General features: G+C 43.7%; 1 protein-coding gene across 2 annotated transcripts in view; it reads right to left on the bottom strand.

The window, feature by feature from the left end:
- The window catches only part of gng13b (guanine nucleotide binding protein (G protein), gamma 13b), a 30,979-nt gene extending 12,974 nt beyond the window's left edge, over window positions 1-18,005 (bottom strand). Inside the window, exon 1 of one of the 2 annotated variants that reach the window (XM_049561167.1) lies at window positions 17,495-18,005. The gene's annotated coding sequence lies outside the window, so the exon portion shown is untranslated. Of the gene's footprint in view, window positions 1-2,022; window positions 2,054-17,494 lie in introns of those variants that run through there. The other variant, XM_049561168.1, reaches the window with a different exon arrangement.
- Between the last annotated feature and the right edge of the window lie 1,028 nt (window positions 18,006-19,033).

Here is a 19,033-nt window from a genome sequence, read left to right as displayed (position 1 = left end):
TGCATGAGCCTCTAAAATGTAGTGGTGTCCCAGCACAAAACTTCACTCAGTGGGATGAGTGCTTTGCCCCCCCCTCCACACCCCACTACATCAAGGGCTATCTGAGTCCAACAGAAGGAACAGTGGGAGACTGTAATGCAACTTAAAGCTGGATGTCATCCTCCATTACAGTGACTCCTAACCAGGGGTACATGTACCCAGGGGTGGGAATCACCACAGGCCCCACAGTACGATATTATCACGACACCTGAGTCACGATACATCCTCTGATAGGCTCCAGCCCCTCCAAGACCCCCAACAGGATAAGCGGTTATGGAAAATGAATGAATAAATAAATGTATATATATGACAACACCACTTCTTGGATCTTTTAAAGATTAAATTTTCCACTAAAATCTTGTGCTAAGCTCTTAAAACTAACTGTATATGAAATATCTGATGCTGCATAATCAGATCAGGACTCCTTCTACACAACCTGTACTGAGTGATGCATCAGTAATATGCACTTTAACAGGTCATATCCATTTCACCTGCACTGTGTGTCAGTGAGAGGAAAAGCGATTAGCCAAAGACAGGATCCATCCAGTGGAGACATACTGTCGTGTGTTTTATCACATCATAGTGTATCAGCTGTAACTGAAGTTAAAGAGTGTGTAGGATGTTTGTCAGTGTGCTGATGACAGAATAAATATAGCTCGATAAGACTACTGTCCTTGTCCCAGTATACAAGCATGGGAGGGGAATCCATTTATTGAGCCAAGTATGTGCGACTCCTCTAGCCTGGAAATCCAGACCCAAATCTAGAAAGATTTAGGGTCTGGCTATGAGTAATGCAAATTGCCCAACTCGAGGGGCGGCACCAAGCATGCATTTGAAAATATCACTGCATGCAAAAGATTAGACTCTTGCCGTATCCGGTCGGCAAAACAGCAAAAACGTCCTTCTTGCCAAGGAAAGATTCGAGCTCCGTCTTCTGTTCCTCTTTTAGAGAAAAAGCCAAGTCTAACTCGTTCATTGTAGCGGCCAAAGCCGTTTCAAACAACTGGTGTTCATCCGTAGCCATCTTGCAATGTTTACTGACTGATTCTGGACTTCATCGTCGCAGCGCTGTCGTCATCTGTTTAGCTCGCCTCTGGCCCGCCTATATCAGATACACCGATGTGATTGGTGCAGCTTGGCTCCAGGGGCATGGGTAATGAGCATCATTACTGATTGCCGGAGTGACTCACTGAGCAAATTCAAATTGTGCTCTCGCGAGAACTCTGGATTTCCAGGGTGCAACTCCTCTACGATAGGTGGAGATATGCCCCCTTTCAGCTTGTTAGTATTGGACCTTTTTCCTGTTGACCTATTATGTCACAGACCAAACAATGGACAAACAAGTTAGCTACGGTTAGCTAGCAGCTAACTGCTACCATGGTGGACAACTTTACAGCTCTGTACATTTGGTCCGTCCAAAAAGTCACGGCTCTGGATGTAGATTTCTCCATGTTGTTACCGGCTTCTTCTTCTCTTACACATTTAATGCTATTGGACTTCCGGGTCAAAGCCCGGGGCGGAAACTGTGGAGCATGCTCAGAGCGCCTCGGCCAGTTTGGGTCTGACTGACTGTATACATGCAGGAGTCACATGATCTGGGTGTGTTAGTCCCACTGTGACACATTCACTGCAGGACCATTTCACTCACACTAACATGTTTACAGAGGTTTTAAAAGTCCAGTTTTAGTCGGACTGACAGAGCAAATCCATTTTCTCTGATGTCATGTAAATGTAGTCACCAGAGAGAGAAAGACACATGTAACCAGGTCAAAGTCACCGTCAGCTACAGCGAACTGCAGGACTTCGGACTTTGCATAACCTACAGAGACACATAGCTGGTTGTGAAGGGTTAAAGTGATGGAGAAGCTTTTGTAAAATGTATCTTGGTTCAGTTTGTGTCTCTCTCAGGATCAGATTTAATATATATTTACATATGATTAACTGAAATGTGTAACTTACTGCAGGAAAGAAAGCCAAACATACCAGTGGTCAACTCCCTACAGCAACACTGTCTTCAGTCTCTTCTGCTGCATCTTTCTCTTTGTCTCTTCCTCCCTCCCTCGCTCGCTCTCACTGCCCTCCCACGCTCCGTGTCCACTACACTCTCTCTACAATACTCTTCCCCTCTTGTGTGTGCACTCGTGTTTGTGTACCCTCGAGTGTGTGCGCGCCCGTGTGAGTCACTTGAGGATTCGGGTGAGCCGAGCGCTTGTCTGGTCTGCACTCAGGATCGATCTCACTGAGGTGCTTCAGCGCTGAAACAACAGTGGTATTTTTAGAGGGCATTAAATAATACTTGATATTATGCAATTGTCCTTTATGACAGTTTAGTGAGTGAGGCAGGGCAGGAAATAGCAGCTAATAACACCTACTTCACCACATGGTCAGGATGCTAATGAACTCCATGAACCATAATAATACAAAAGGCATTTGTGGTAGTTTTATTGAAACAGCTCTGATACTCTCAACTCCTGCTTCGACCCAAATGGAGTGTAGGTGCAACAGTGGTTGGGAAAATAAACAGTAAAATGTTCCATATGATTCAAAATGGATATTTAAAGACATATTTCACTGCTGGAAAGATCATCTTTTCATAAACCTGGTCTGTCTCTGCAGCAGAGAGGCTCAGATACTTTTGAAACTGGTGCAACATGACGACAGAAAATGGACGGCTGGTAACAATTTTGTCTTACAGTTAAACTGAAGGCTGAAGTATGTTTCTGAAAACATTTTAGGCGAGAAATCTGCAACACAGAAACAGAATCTTGAATTATTTTCGATCAGCACTGCCTAACTTTGCCGTTTCATCAGATTATGGTTGGAGTTTGAGAGAGAGAGACAGAGAGAGAGGGGTGGGCGGGTCTGTCTCTTGATCTACCTCTGTACTCTTTGTATCCGTGGTGGCGGCACAGCTGGTGGGCAAAATGAAAATGCATTAGCACAGCCTGTAGTTTGAGTAAAGGTGCAGACACACCAAACCGACATCAAAGAACCAACTGTTGCGTCGTCTACGTCGCCTCACGTCGCCCTGTGTCAGTTGCATTTGAACACACTACACGGACTACATCCGACGGCCAAGTAGCACGTACGTTCTGCGCCTGCGTGAGAGAGAGCGGAGTGAGAGAGTGGTACATCCTGTCAGCCGAGGGGTTTCCTATCTGTGCAGCCGAGCACTGCAGCACCTCCACGGACTATTACATCCAGACGGTCCCGGTGTTTCCTCCGCAGGCTCCACTTCACTCAGCTGCCCGATAAACCCGCTGCTTCTTCCCACTTTAACCTGAATAACAAACCAGGGCTCGGTGCTCCGGTTGGATCCAAACGGAGAGCCGGGGCTAGCTCAGAGACTAGCGGAGGCTAACTGGCTGTGCTTCCCTCCGGTCATGCTGCGGCTAACGCTCCGCTAGCCGCTCCCAGCTAGCTCCGGTTTGTTACTCAGGTTAAAGTGTGAAGAAGCAGCGGGTCTGTGGGGCAGCTGAGTGAAGTGGAGCCTGAGGAGGAAGCACCGGTTAGCCCCGGTTTCACTACAGGCAGATTCACTCGCTACAGGGGCGAGGAAATAAAACCTGAACAGCCAATCAGAGTGATCTCTCTCACTGACAACCTCTGCCGCTGATTCAACATGCTCAATCGGCCGAAAAGCCGCCGACGCCAAAGTGTCAACGGTGCGGGACACACCGCAAAAACTAGGCTGACAGACGCTCACCGACGGCCCGACTTTGGTCGACGGCTGACCATCGGCTTGGTGTGTCAGGACCTTAACTGTCCAGGAGAGCCAGCGAAACCTCACCAGATGAGGTGAGGAGGGATATCTATAGGCACTGGTTAGGTGGAGGGCAGTTTACCACAGTTCGTTTACACAAACTACCCACAGTGCTTTGATACAGAGCTGGTTGAAATTTGGCAAAGTGTCCCTTTAAAGAAAAACAGCTTGTAGGATCAGGATTCCTTTAGTGATCATTGTTCAGGACGTTTCTACCACGTGCCGAATTATCCACAGAGGTCTCTTCCTCTCCAAAACAAACAGACCAGGTGATTTAAAACGGTAAAAACACTGAATTAAGCAGTTTCATGTTGAAAATCAGTGTTTTTCTGATGCTGTTTGGCATGTCGAAAATGGGAGGCTTGTCCAGCACCTGCTAACGTTTGCCCAGATGTTTTCTCTAATAATGTAAGATCCAAATGTTCAGGAGGTTTCTACCAAAATATTGATTTAAACTGCATAGCTTATTATTAGAACTTCTTGGTCCCACATGACAATAATTATTCCTTCATAAAAGTGATTCAAAGGGAGCGACAAATAAAGGTTGGAGCTAGGTTTGTGTGTATCTGTGAGTCCTTTTGTGAGTTTGAGGAAAACACCAGGTGCAATATTACATGACAAAGTGTGTGTGTCTTACCAATATTAGACAGACAGAGAGAGGCAGAGCGATGGTTCCTGGCTGAGATCAGGTTTCAGCAGCATCCTCCAGAGACGACAGGAAGATTGAATGCTTTTCCTCTTTCTAACTCTATCACTCACCATCTCCTTCATCCCTGTTTCCCCCTCTTCTTCTATGTGTCTGCTCCCTCCATCTGTTTCCCAGCATCCACCTCCTTTCCTGTCTCATTTTCTCACTTCTTCTCAGCCAGTGTCTCTGTTTGTCTCTTTCATTTTTTTCTTTTGCTAATTCATCTCATTCTCGCCCTCTTTTTTCCTCCACTCTTTCACTGCCTCAGTCTGCGTCGCTATCTGTCTGAAAGAGGGATGTGCCAGGCTTCAGGGTGGACGGGCCTGATGAGGGAAAGGTGGTGTGTGATGGTACACTGTGTGCAGTTAAAAATCACTGCATAATGACAGGAAAGGCTTCAAAAACTGTCTGGATATGAATTTAAAATTACGTAACTGCAACTTTAGCCTCAGTCTTTTAGCACATACGTGTTCGCAGCCAGCGAGTGCACACTTAAAAAGGAAATAGTTTTTACTTCAACTTGTAATCATGACGTAAATGTTGATTGCACAATTAATAGTGCTGCAGGGAGGACTTTTTCGGCACCGGGGACCAACCCAGAAGTTAAAAAAGGTTTACAAGACAATTTACACAAATGCTGTCAGCGCAATCACCAAAAATAAAAAGCTAACGTCATGCTATAAACAAACTACACCACGGTTACATGATTTAACAACAAGGCTGTGTCGTGTTTGGTATGATATCGATCTGTCGTCATTTAGCTGCTTGTTAGCATTCGCTTTTTTAAATACACATAAAAGCTTCAAAATTCACGAGTGGGGTCTTTACTGATGTATTTTATGTCGTAGAGCGAAACGTTAAAAGACCTTTCTGAGGCATTTAATCAAAAGCCCATTCCAAAAACTCACTGACTTCAAGACGAGGGAGCTGGAGGTGCAAAAATGCTATCTCCGCATTTTAGCACTCATTCCTGCACTCACTCTGTGGCCATAGAATAATGACATCATTGGCGTTTATTGGTTCCCTATAAGCCTCACTTCCACTGGGTACAATCTCCTGAGAAAATGAACGCTGGATTTTAGGTGCAAAGGAAGTGCGTCGACCATTGTGCATCTAAAACAGGAAGATGTAGCACTTGTGTTTTCCCTGTTAGCTATCTGTAGCTATACCCAGTTACCAAAGAGTATCAGTGTAAGTCCTTTGCAGTTACTGTTTCCGTACTGTTTACTTTAAAGGAAACTGAAAGTGATCCGGTTGTCTTTGGGACAACAGCGCCAACAATAATACCACTTGGAAATGCTGGTTAGGGGAATGTTGAAAAGTTGTGTTTCCACTTTGAGACCTCTTTAAAGGGTTCTCGTTTTAAAATATGTCGACTTCAAACATCAAAAAGTCACCTGGATGCAGTGTTTTCAACCCACACCTGAAGCTAACGTTAGCTTAATTAGCTAGCTATAACTGATACACTCTGGCAACAGCAGTTGTCATTTCAGCTGCCAAAATTTAGGGTCACCAGCCTGAAGTGACAAGCCTCCTTTACCTCTGACTGAAATCAGGAACCTAATGTTTCAAAATTTACTACGAATTTTGAAGGGTAAATCTGTCACCCTCGTTGTTTATAGGGCCGAAGTCATGATGTCACGCCCGGGTTAGCCTCTGTTCCGTTAGCTTCTGTAACTCAGTGCAATCTGTCATTTAGCTTCTGATTCATGTTCCTGAGGTTTACTTTCCATTTTTTCAGACAAATCCGTTAATAGAAACTGAAAGCTTCATGATTTTATATTTACTTTGCAAACACAGAACAATCAGCCTGGCAGTGCATGTAGGCCGACTTATATAAAGTCATTTTTTCACTTTCCAGCTGTCATCTCTGCGATCTAAAAACTTCCCAGACAGGAGGGCATGTGACACCTAGACAAGATGGCTGCCAAAAGGAAGACAGCAGCAGACCACTGTTTGGGACCAACAAACAAAAAAAGAAGGTATTTTTAACAATTCATGGAGTTCAGCGAATCAGGAATTTTTATCGTCACGCTGAATAATTTCCAGCCGTGTTTCTTGGACAAAACCGTACATGTCAAACCATTTCCAGCTGTCGTCTTTGCCAGAATGACAGGTTTTTAAATGTCACATAGAGACATCACCACTCGTGCATGTTGCGACAAAGCCAGGTATTTTTTTATCAAAACATCAGGACCATTCCACCTGTGTTTGTTGCCATGAAACTGGGTATTTTTAACAATACGCCAGGACATGTCCAGCCATGTTTGCTGTGACAAAACAGGATATTTTTTAACAATACATCGCAACATTTAACGCCGTGTTTGTGGGGACAAACACAGTATTTTTTACCATTACATTGGGACATTGCCAGACGTGTTTGTTGCGATAAAACCAGGTATTTTTTAACAACACGTCTAGACCATTCCACCCATGTTTGCTGCGACAAACCTGGATATATTTGAATGCCATATCGTGACATTTCCAGCCGTGTTTGTTGTGACAAAATGGGGTATTTTTTAACAAGAGATTGGGACATGTATAGGCTGCGTTTGTTGCGACAAAATCGGGTATGTTTTACCGACATCTTGGGACATTTCCAGTTGTGTTTGTTGCAAGCAAACTGATTTTTTAACAAGAGATTGGGACACTTCCAGCCGTTATTGTTGCAACAAAGCAGGGTATTTTTTAACAAGAGACCCAGACATTTCCATCTGTGTTTGTTGTGTCAAAACTGGGTATTGTTTAGCGACACGTTGGGACATTTCCAGCAGTGTTTGTTGGGACAAACCCAGTATTTTAAAGCACATACATGATGTTTTCCTAACCCAAACCAAGTTGGTTTTGTGCCTCAAGCTAACCACACATCAACCACAGCATTGCCACAACATAAAATTGAAATTGAAATTAAAGTTTGAGTGTATATGCTACAAAAGAAACAAAAAAATTTAGCATACGAAACTTACAATTGTTACATTTCCATGATTTGCAGAAATATACAATATCAACATTTGCTCCGGCAGTTGGGTTGGTCGTCCTCTTTGTCCTCTCACTCATCTGCCTGCCTGTTTCCATTATATTCTCCCCATTCTCTCCATCATTTACCTTGACCATTGTCCTGTCTCTCTCTGCTTCTCAAATTACTCCGCCTCATATGCCCCATACAAACTCATGTACATACGTCTGTTTATCTTCTGCATCTCAGCTACCAGCTCATTAACCTGAGCAAACTTCAAGCCTCAGACACCACGCAGTGTAACCATTTAACTAATAAAAATCTAAATCATAGGATTATCACCGTGTAGCTCACTGCTGTCTGTCTCTGTGAGGGTTTTATCAAAAATATTAGTCATGACAGGTTTCCCCTGCTTCTCACTGTCTTCCTGTCATTGCTCTCTGATATCTGTTTTCCATCTGTCTCCTGCTGTCTTCCACAGATGCCTCCTCACTAAGTGCTGCCTGTCCATTTTCACAAACAGTTAATCCACGGCTCGGCACATTATCAGTCTCTCTTTGTTTCCCAGCCAGGAGTTCGTGTTGTCACTGATGAAAACCCTCAGAAATAACACTTTCCTCCTCAACCAGCAGTCACATTTAAAGGCACTCATGTCGTTTATTAAAACACAGATTTATATCGCTGACAGATTTACTGTGATCCTTTGATAAAACAACTGTACACCGATCTAATAAACCCTCGTCTGCTCACTGTCACACGGACGACATCGGCTTCCTCAAAGGTTCTCTTACAGTACTGAAGAGGATAAACATGACAAACTGGTTTTTCCACCGTCTGCCATCGGGAGAAACTCTAAAAGCTTCTTGTTCACACAGGATGTGTACCGGCTTTGGACTTCCATGTTGATGCGTTCTCTGGACATGTGTAGACTTTATAGACATACACAGTGGAAATACACTGTGAGAGGTCTTAATAATAATGGACACTGAACACAGGACTACAGCCTGGCTAGCGGCCCTGTGAGGCTGTACGTCACAGCGTGGTACTTTGAACTACATGCTAACATCAGCATGCTAATATGCTCACAATGACAATGTTAGCATGCTGATGTGTAGCAGGTATAATTTTACCACCATCTTAGTTTAGCATGTTAGCATGCTAACACTTGCCAATAAGCTAGTGTTAGCATGTTAGCATGTCTCACTAAGCATCCACAAAAATCTGTGTGAAAATAAATGTTCATAACTCTTAGAAAACCTGGATCATGAATTATTTGGCTGCTGAAAGTAAAACATCTCACAGGATTGTGAAATCACTTTCACCTCAAGTGATTAGAGTTACTTTTATTTTCCTGTCAGTCGTTAGCATTAAAGGAGAACTAATGTTTTTTTCAACCTGGGCCCTATTTTCCGATCTACTTTTGTCTAAATGAGTGATAGGATGTTCAATATGTGACATTTCTCCAGTACAAAGCTAGGGCTGACCTGCCTGCAGCCCGTGAGCGTGCGCTATATTACTCTTGTTGCTTGAGGCAGAACATTTTAAAAAGTGTAGGTCCGACTGCTTAAATGAGCACGTCAGCTGAAAGAAGACAAAATGCCTACAGCTTCATGTACATGTTGTGTATGTGGAGTGGAGTGGTTGGCTGCAGAATAGTTTTCATCAGAAAAATGTGTAAGCAGAGAAGCAGAAAGATCTAGAATGGGTGATGTCAGCAGTGATGTCACCCACTGTAAGCTGCGCAATACACACCCATTATAAACTCAGAAAATGTCTGAAAACAGCTTAAAACGTAACTTGTGAAAACTCAAAAACAGTAGAAGATATCAAAGAGTCTGAATCCAGCTAAAGGTAAACACAGACGTTCATTTCTCCTTTCCGTTATGTTGTCAGATAATTATACTAACAATCCGAGCCTATCTGTGTGAAAAAAATGCACTTTTATTTTGACGTTGTTTGACGCTGTCTGAGTGCCCTATTATTTAATATAGCGTGCGCTCACGGGCTGCAGGCAGGTCAGCCCTAGCTTCATACTGGAGACATGTCACATATTGAACATCCTATCACTCATTTAGACAAAAAAAAAGATCAGAAAATAGGGCCCAGGTTGAAAAAACATTAGTTCTCCTTTACAATGCTTTGCTGCCACTGAGTAAACTACCAAATTCATCAAATGGATCCTGCTGGTTATAACGCTAACTAGACTAACTAGCACACTTGGTTAGACCACCCACATCTGTGTTTTTATCTAGCTATTCCTCCCAGAATAGGCCGCTAATAGTTTTAGCATCTTCCATTCACTTACATGAAACAGTTAGCATTAGCTTTTCTATGCCAAACTTTTGAGCTCATCATGAACTGGGTTACCCCAGCAGTCTGGAAGTTAATATTTCATTTGGTATTTGACAAGTTGGGTGTAAAAATATGTTGTTTCAGTGGGCATGAATGTCTGTGCAGAGGTTCATGATGATCCATCCAGTCGTTGTTGAGATATTTCAGTCTGGACCGAGGTGGTGGACTGTCTAAATGACAAAGCGACTGTCGACATTTCCATCCCTGGAGTCACGCTGCTAGTACGGCAAAAAGAGATTGAATGTTCTTCATCTGCTGCCCTGGATCAGAGTGTTCTGTGTGATATATTTTTCTCAACAGAGCTGCTGAATCACTGTAGAAATAAACCTGTAATCAGTTTACACATAATCTGTCTGAAGCAGATGTTCACACTGGAACAACATCACCCTGTGGTTTGCATACACTTAAACAGTCTTCATGGCAATGGTCTCATTTTTACAGTCTTTATAATTAATATGACAATAATTAATTGATTTAAATTTGCTCCATTAGAAGTCAAAGGTAACTGATGTCTCTAACTTTCAGTATCAGTGTGACAAATGCCGGCTGAGGTCTGGGTGTGTGTGCAGTGGTTACTGCAGCAGATGTGAAGTCTAAACTGGGACACTTTGCCATGAAGGGAGGTCAGGTTTTCCTTACGATTATACTCCGCCATTATGGAAGATGAAGAACAAGTTAATTACTTTTGCTTTATTAAAAACTATTCTTTGAGATCTTATAATCAAACTTTTTCTTCTTCTCTGTTTGAAAAAGCAATCTGGGCCAAATCCAGTTCCTCCAGTGTGTTTTGTCGAAGGTAATTAAAAAGATACTTTAATGTTTTTCAACCAGCTTTGTATCACAACAGTGTGGGCAGTATGTGTAAATGAACTGTGTTAAACTTCCCTCCATTTTACGGGGCTTTCACACCGCCACGTGGTAACTCGCTATCTCCAGTTATTTTAGTGAAGGGAAGGCTGCAGAGGGGAAGTGGTTACGAACACAGTGGTGGGTGTATCAAGCTGTTGCCACCAGGGCTGCCCCTTTATAGTCAACCAAATGTTAGTCGACCAGAAATTAGTTGGCAAGATTTCATTGGTTGCTTAGTCACAACAACAAAAAATAAATAAATGAAAAAAGTGAAACTCTATTAAGAGCTGCTTCTTGTCAAAATAAATCCAAACCTATATGACTGGACCATGTGTGACTTTACTTTGAAAGGACAGACACAGGAAGTGTCCTCGTCAGGTTAATCTCCAGGGCTGGTACCTGCGGTTATTCCACAGGCTAGTTAATAACATGTCGGGCAGGAAATCCAAAGTGTGGGATCATTTTGAGAAGGTGAAGGACGAACCCAAGGTGATATGTAAACTCATCTTCATTGGTCGACTACAAACATGACGTATCATCTGAAACATGGAAGTAGCTACATGCCCATTAGCCCACAGCGTCATTAACAGGCGGCTCGCTCAGTGTGTGACGTGCACTTGGAGATAAAATATAGGCCTATATTAATGAAGGTTCATTAGTACGGTTTGTATTTCTCTGTAATGTAGCACAGTGTTAACAATGTTACTGATACTATTCTTTCTCACACCTTCAACTCAAACCACCAAAATATATCATTTAATCATTACATTCATATCAGAAACATGCAGGAGACTAGTCCACTGATGGACCCTGATGAGGACTGCTGGTTGGCTAGGAAAATTCTTATTGAGGGGGGCAGCCCAAGTTGCCACACAGGTTAACGTGCAATCTCTGGCAGTTGCCATTTGTCTTTACCCGACCAGATAGCAAGCATGTAGCCTGCTAAGACCATCCTGACGTGAGCTTGATATTCTGTTTCGCTGTCTCTCACTGCTGCCACAAACACTTTCCAGAATTAAAATACAGTCGTGGCCAGTCAGGGACTGGGTTGCAGTTGATGGTGTAAAATGCAGGTTTGCAGAACAGTACTGGCAGCTCCCGAAGCAACAAGCACTAACGCTGACATCAGTAAACACTGCAATAAGTGAAGTTCTTGCAGAAATAGAGAAGAAGAAGAACATGTACGCACTCGCAGCTTCTTGGAGGAAAAGACGTTTTCACCGTTCTTCCAACAAGATTTGGCAAAAGCTTTATTTATCAGTTGGCTCCACTGATGATAAAGATTCCCCTGGTGTTTTGTTATGCTGATTGGCTGAAGGAGTTTGTCTGTCAAGGCGGATACTTCGGCCCACTGAAAGTGTTTAGGGCGGCACTGAGTCCAGACTGATACAGAGATCAAAACAGAAAGTTGAGATTACGTCATCAGGATGGTCTCATCAGGCTATCGAGCATCGTGGCAACAGAAAAAAGACAAGCTGAACATGATGTTGGTGGCCTGCGATAACATTTCCACCAAACTTCAGACGGTGGCTTGTCCACACCCGTAGAAATCTTTTGTAATTTCAGTAATTTGTGTTGTCTTGCTACAGTATGCAGTCTCCAGTGTGCTCACTCTGTGAGCCTCATACTGCAGGAGATCCAGGCAATTTCTTAACTCGGAAATAGAGCTTTCTAAGCTTCATGCGCCACTGAGCAACTTTCATAGGAATGTGAAAATGCATTTCCTGTGGAAAATGCATGTGGATGCTGAATGCTGAAATGAATTCAAAACCATGGCCAAAAATGCAGAAATGGTGGTAATAGTAGATGTAGTTCTAGTAGTATTATTAGTTGTAGTCCTAGCAGTAGTCGTTAGTTCCAGACCACAGACCCCGCCCACTCAGCTGAGCAGGCTTGCATCTCTGGTCTGGCATACTGCAATGAATTTGCGATTTATCTCGTCCAAACAATGGAAGGACCAATGAATGCCTGGAGTGGGGGCGGGTCTAGCGATTAGCCAATCAGTGCCACGCTAATGGCAACCGCTACAGACCACATTAACGATGCTATCGAGGTATTTCGCCACAACTCGCGCTAATGGAGGGCCAAATTAAGGAAGCTGCTAAACTGGATTTAACGGCGATGCAGCTGGGCGTGCACGACGATGGAGACATTTTAAACAGGCAATGCTCACTTGTTTTTGGCACCCCCGTGGCATGGATACTAATGATGTCAGATTCTGGGTGAGTCGTTGATCTCTACTGATTGGTTAGGGAAAAATCAAATTCCCTCCCCCTTGTAAATCACCTTCAGTGGAAGCCATGTCAGACTGAAGGTTCTGGCAGCTTCAGTCTGACACTCAGGCTAAGTAGTCGTAGTAAAGAATTAGTAGTGGCACAAGTAGTGACAGAAGTTGTGTTAGAATAGTAGTTGTAGTTGTAATCCTTATTTTTTTTTACAACCATTAAAAGTAGAAAAATAGGGAAATAAACGTCCTTAAAGAGCTGAACATTTTGACGTTTGAATGGTTCCTGTAGCTGAAAGTATGTGCGGTGGTTAAATGCACAAGCATCCACACTAATAAACAGGGGTCTACTTACAACGCTGTATCCACATCAAACAATAAAACTGAGCAGTGCTGATCAAATATAAACCAAGATTCTGTTACTGCGTTGCCTGTTTCTCACCTCAGATGTTTTCAGAAACATATTTTAACTTTAACTGTTTTACTGTTGTTCGAAACTGGTAGTTGCCAGCTGACCGCCATATTGTTTCCTGGGGAAAAACGGCCAAGCTCGCATCACATCACCCACCAGCAGGAGCTTTTATTGGTGCAGGGTGGTGCACCTACAAATACCAGAATGCATTCTGGTATTTGTAGGTTTTCTACTTCTTGAGCTAAAGTGATGCCACAGTCCTTTTCTCTGTTTGGTCACGTAGCACCAGTTTGAAAAGTACTTGCATCTTTCTTCTGCACAGACAGCCCCGTTTTATGAAGCGACCATCTGCCAGCAGTAAAACACTTCTTAAATAACTCACCGGGCCTCGAAATGTGTTGTTCAGTCTGTTGTGTGTGTGTGTGTGCTGATTTTTAATGACATGTTTGGGTGGGGGTGTGGTGGGGACAGTGGGGTGGTTGTTTAAGGGTGGGGGTATGTAGGTTGCGTGGTGATTTGGGTCAAAAGCATCCAGAGATTAACCTCTAACCCCCCCTCGTCTCTTCATGCACTAATATCCTGCATGTGTGTGTCAGTGGAGCAGGTGGCACTTTGAGGTGAGCTGCTACCAAAGCTTAATGTGTTGAATCGCTCTGTCGGGCTCCGTGATCTACGATGATGGCAGCGATAGCAGCTTGAAGGAGAAACCAAAGGTGAAAGGGACATTAAACAAAAAAGTGAGCGAGGGAAGGAAGTGAAGAAAGGCAGAGAAGGAGAGACACGAGGCGAAGAGACAGATGAAGGGAAACTGAGTGAGAGTGCCTCTATAGCTGCTGCATTGTAAATAGAGACTAAAAATAGAAAGGAACAGGCAGAGCTCCTCTGACCAGCTGAGAGTGGAGACTAAGAAAGCAGGAAGAGGCTCCTTGCTGTTAAACTGACGAGGAGATACTGCCGAGGATAATAAATGCCAGACGCTGACAGACGATATTTGAGCTTTTACAACCAGACGATCTGTTCGGCACTTCAATGAGCTGTGTGGTGACTGGGACCAGTCCAGCTGATATCGGGGCCAGAGCAGTGGCATGGGCCGCCCCTGGAATGTGATTGGCTATTACTGGTGCCTACTCTACAAGAGCCAGAGGGTGATTGGTAGGTAGCTGACAGCTAATTGGTATCATGGATGGATTACTGAACCTCTGTATGAAGTGAATGTGACTTTGACTGATTATTTCATATTGGAAACTCCATCAAATGACTACAAAGAGACACAAAACAACTACAAAGAGATGCAAAAATGCTACAAAGAGAAAAACAACAAAGAGACACAATACAACCCCAAAATGACTAAAAATAGATGCACCACGAAGAGTAGCAATATGACAACAGAGTAACAGAAAATGACCACATGTATACTCTAAACAAAAGAGACTACAAAGACACAAATAACGACCACAAAGAGACGCAAAACAGCTACAGAGACAGAAAACAACCAAAAGGAGATGCAACTTTATTACAAAGGGATGCAACATGACCATTAAGAGAGAGAAAACCACGACAAAAAGACAGAGTGCGACCAAAGAGACACACAAAAAAACTACAAAGAGATGCAAAATGAGTACAAAGATGCAAAACGACCACAATGAGATGCAATATGGCTACTGAGTGACTGAAAATGACCACAAGTACACACTAAAAGACCACATAGACAGAAAACGACTCCAAAGACACTGAAAATGAGCACAAAGAGATGCAAAGTGACTACTAAGAGACAGAAAGCAACAACAGTGAGGCACAAAACAACTTCAAAAATAAGTAAAATGGTCACAAAGACAAACGACCAAAAAAACACTGCAAAACAACCACAAAGAGACGTAATACGGCTACCAAGCGATGGAAAATGACCACAAGTACATGCTGAACCACCACACAGAGACAGACAACAACTACAAAGACACAGAAAATGACGACAAAGAGATGTAAAATGACTATAAAGAGACACAAAGCAACTACAGAGATGCAAAATGACTACAAAAAGATGCAAAATGGTCACAAAGACCCAAAATGACCACAAAAATAAATGGCTACAAAGAGATGCAAAACTGCTACAAAGAGATGGAAAAAAACCACAAGGAGATGCAAAATCACCACAAAGAGATGCAGTACAACTACCAAGCGATGGAAAATGACCACAAGTACATGCTACAGGACTACATAGAGACAGAAATAGACCACAAAGAGATGCAAAATGACTACAAAGACACAAAAAGTGACCACAAAGAGATGCAAAGTGACTACAAAGAGGCAGAAAGCAACAACAGTGAGGCACAAAACAACTTCAAAAATAAGTAAAATGGTCACAAAGACGCAAAGCGACCACTAAAAGAAATGACCAAAAAAACACTGCAAAACAACCACAAAGAGACGTAATACGGCTACCAAGCGATGGAAAATGACCACAAGTACACGCTGAACCACCACACAGAGACAGACAACGACTACAAAGAGACAGAAAATGAGCACAAGGGATGCAAAGTAACTAAAGAGACACAAAACAACAACAGAGATGCAAACTAAAAGATGCAAAATGGTCACAAAGACCAAAAACGACCACAAAAATAAACTGCCACGAAGAGACGCAAAACTGCTACAAAGAGACGCAAAACTGCTACAAAGAGATGGGAAACAACCACAAGTAGATGCAAAATGACCACAAGTACATGCTACGGGACTACATAGAGACAGAAAATGACCACGAAGAAATGCAAAATGACTGCAAAGAGACGGAAAGCGACAACAGAGAGACACAAAAAGATGTAAAACGGTTACAAAGAGATGGAACACAGCCACAAGGACACCCAATGACTACAAAGACACAGAAAGCGACCTCAAAGAGATGCGAAGTGACTACAAAGAGGCAGAAAGCAACAACAGTGAGACACAAAACAACTTCAAAAATAAGTAAAATGGTCATAAAGACGCAAAACGACCACAAAAAGAAATGACCAAAAAAACACTGCAAAACAACCACAAAGAGACGCAATACAGCTACCAAGCGATGGAAAATGACCACAAGTACACGCTGAACCACGATACAGAGACAGACGACGACTAGAAAGACACAGAAAGCGACCACAAAGAGATGCAAAGTGACTAAAGAGACAGAAAACGACCACAAAAATAAACGACCACAAACAGACGCAAAACTGCTTCAAAGAGATTGAAAACAACCACAAGGAGATGCAAAATGACCACAAAGAGACGGAAAGCGACAACAGAGAGACACACAAAAAGATGTAAAACGTTTACAAAGAGATGGAGAACAGCTACAAAGACACAGAAAATGACTACAAAGACACAGAAAGCGACGACAGAGAGATGCAAAATGACCACAAAAAGAAACGACCACACACAAAGAGACGCAAAACTGCTGCAAAGAGATGGCAAACAACCACAAGGAGACACAAACAACTAAAAGAACAACACAACCATTTTGTGTTTCTCATCTCTGTCAGTGTGTGTGTCCTGTTCCTATAAAGACAGGGCTGTTGTTGTCGCTTCATAATCTGTTGACGCTCTTTGGAGCTACAAATATCACCTATTTAACGATATCATTTCATGTTTGAATATCTCACATTGTTTCTTTGGCATTTATTTATCACACTAAATGACCAGAGTCTAAACACATTTCAATTTCACAAATGTTCCCCCTTATTTAAAACAGTTTGGCCCCCAGATTCAGAAGTTTCTACAGCCGCCCCTGCTCAGAGACACAAGTATAACACCGAGCATCTTCAGTCTTTAAAACAGGGTCAGCTGATGCAGGAGGAACAGAGAGGCAGAGGAGGAGGAAGCGCAGAGGAGAATATGAAGTTTTATGTAATAATCGTGGGATCCATATGGCCCAGTATGAGGTGTGTGTGTGCGCGCGCTGGGAGGCTGGAGGCGGACTGCAGAGTGTCAAACTGTCCGTGCAGATTGTTGCACTTTGGAAAGTACATTTACAATAATCAGCTGATGTCATAAACGCGAGTACAGTCTAAATTATTCTTCATGCATATTATCTGAAATTCATTTGGGGCCAGCCTGGTGTGTTGTGTGATTCCTGCTGCAGACTGACAGGCCTGCACACACAACATTGCAGTGTGTCGGCACCGTGTGAATGACTGTAATTGTATAATGTGGCTCAAAGACACAGTCGCATCTCTTACCTCACTGATGCGCCGGTGGAGGCTGTTGCTCTTTCCAAGTCTGACCGGTGCAGTTAAACCGGAGGGGGGTGTAGAGAAGACAGCGGGACCGACACACGGACACAGGCTTTTATTTCCCAGCTGTAAAATAAATATGAGCAGACTTAATGTCTGGACACTTTGCGTGTGTCGGGGAGGCGGTGCGCACTCTCGGTATCCACGGGAAGAGATGAAGGATAAAATCCGCAGTCTCCGGAGTCAAACAGACGATGACGAGCGGTCTGAGGCTGTCTGCTGTGCCGGTGGAGGCTCTCTGTGGCCGGTAGTCTGCCCGGTAGTCCGGTTTGTGGCTGCAGATGCCCGAGAATGAGGAAGGAAGGGACAAGTTAACGAGCTGGTCCGGTGCGCGCTCCGCCGTTCACTGCCCGCTGCTCTGCTGGGAGCCTCCTCCTATATGAGCCCGTGCGTGTGCGCGTGACACAGAGAGTGAGAGTGTGTGTGCGTGTGTGTGTGTGTGTGTTCCCCGAGGATGCGTTTACAGAGTTGACCAGGCGAGGCGGAGGGAGGAGGAGGAGGAGGAGGAGTGTGTTAAGGCAGGTACCACAGTGAAGGAAGGGTTTCAAACTGTCTTCACTCTCCTCACTGTGTGTGTGTGTGTGTGTGTGTGTGTGTGTGTGTGTGTGTGTGTGTGTGTGTGTGTGCGCCCCTCTTGCCCCCTCTGCCAGACTCTGGATTTCTGCCCTAATATGGCCACTTATAGCTCCATCTGCAAAAAGGCAGATGTAGGTTCTCACTGCAGAGGAAGAGGAACATATTTGGGTTTATTATTTCACATAATGAGAACTGCTGCAATTGAGACCACAGAAGAAGAAGAAGAAGAGCTCGACTGTACACGTTGTGTCTACAGTTACACCGCTGACTCAGTGATTGGACCGGCGTCTGTCTGTGTAACCTTTAAGCCGTTTACAGTCGTCTTGTTAGAGCGCAGTTTGAGTTGTGATATCTTGTGAGGAGACCAGTTGTCTTCAGCACTCAGTTGGAGTATTTTAGGCGCAGATAAATACCCAGGGTGCACTGCAGTTTTTAGAATAAGACCTTTTCAGGTGGCTTCCTTCCAGAAAGTTTGCAGGAGAAAAATCTCTCCTGCCATGAGGTCTTTTTATGGTGGATGTTTTATTTCAAAGTATCTTTGTAAAGGATGAGCCTGAGGGAGGATCATGCGTTTGGTCAGCTCTGTGTGTGTGTGTGTGTGTGTGTGTGTGTGTGTAGCCCTCTCTACAGCCCGTTCTCACTTCCAACTAGTCAAATACCGCGGTGCCAGTGATGTCGGCATCTGACACCGAAACACAGATGCACCTTTCATGGCGATATGATATACACCAGTCGTATCAATTTTAGAGGCAGCGGCCACCCATCCAACTCGTCAAATATTGCTGCTTTGTCGGTGATGTCGGCGTCAGACACCAATGCACAGAGGCACCCTTTGTGGTGGTATGATCTGCACCAGGTGTGTCAGTTTAAGAGGAAACAGGCAACAACCCAACTCGTCAAATAACGCCA

The sequence above is a fragment of the Epinephelus fuscoguttatus genome, linkage group LG19 (genome assembly GCF_011397635.1).
Source record: "Epinephelus fuscoguttatus linkage group LG19, E.fuscoguttatus.final_Chr_v1".
Lineage (NCBI taxonomy): Eukaryota > Metazoa > Chordata > Actinopteri > Perciformes > Serranidae > Epinephelus > Epinephelus fuscoguttatus.
This window is presented reverse-complemented; position numbering and strand designations above follow the sequence as displayed.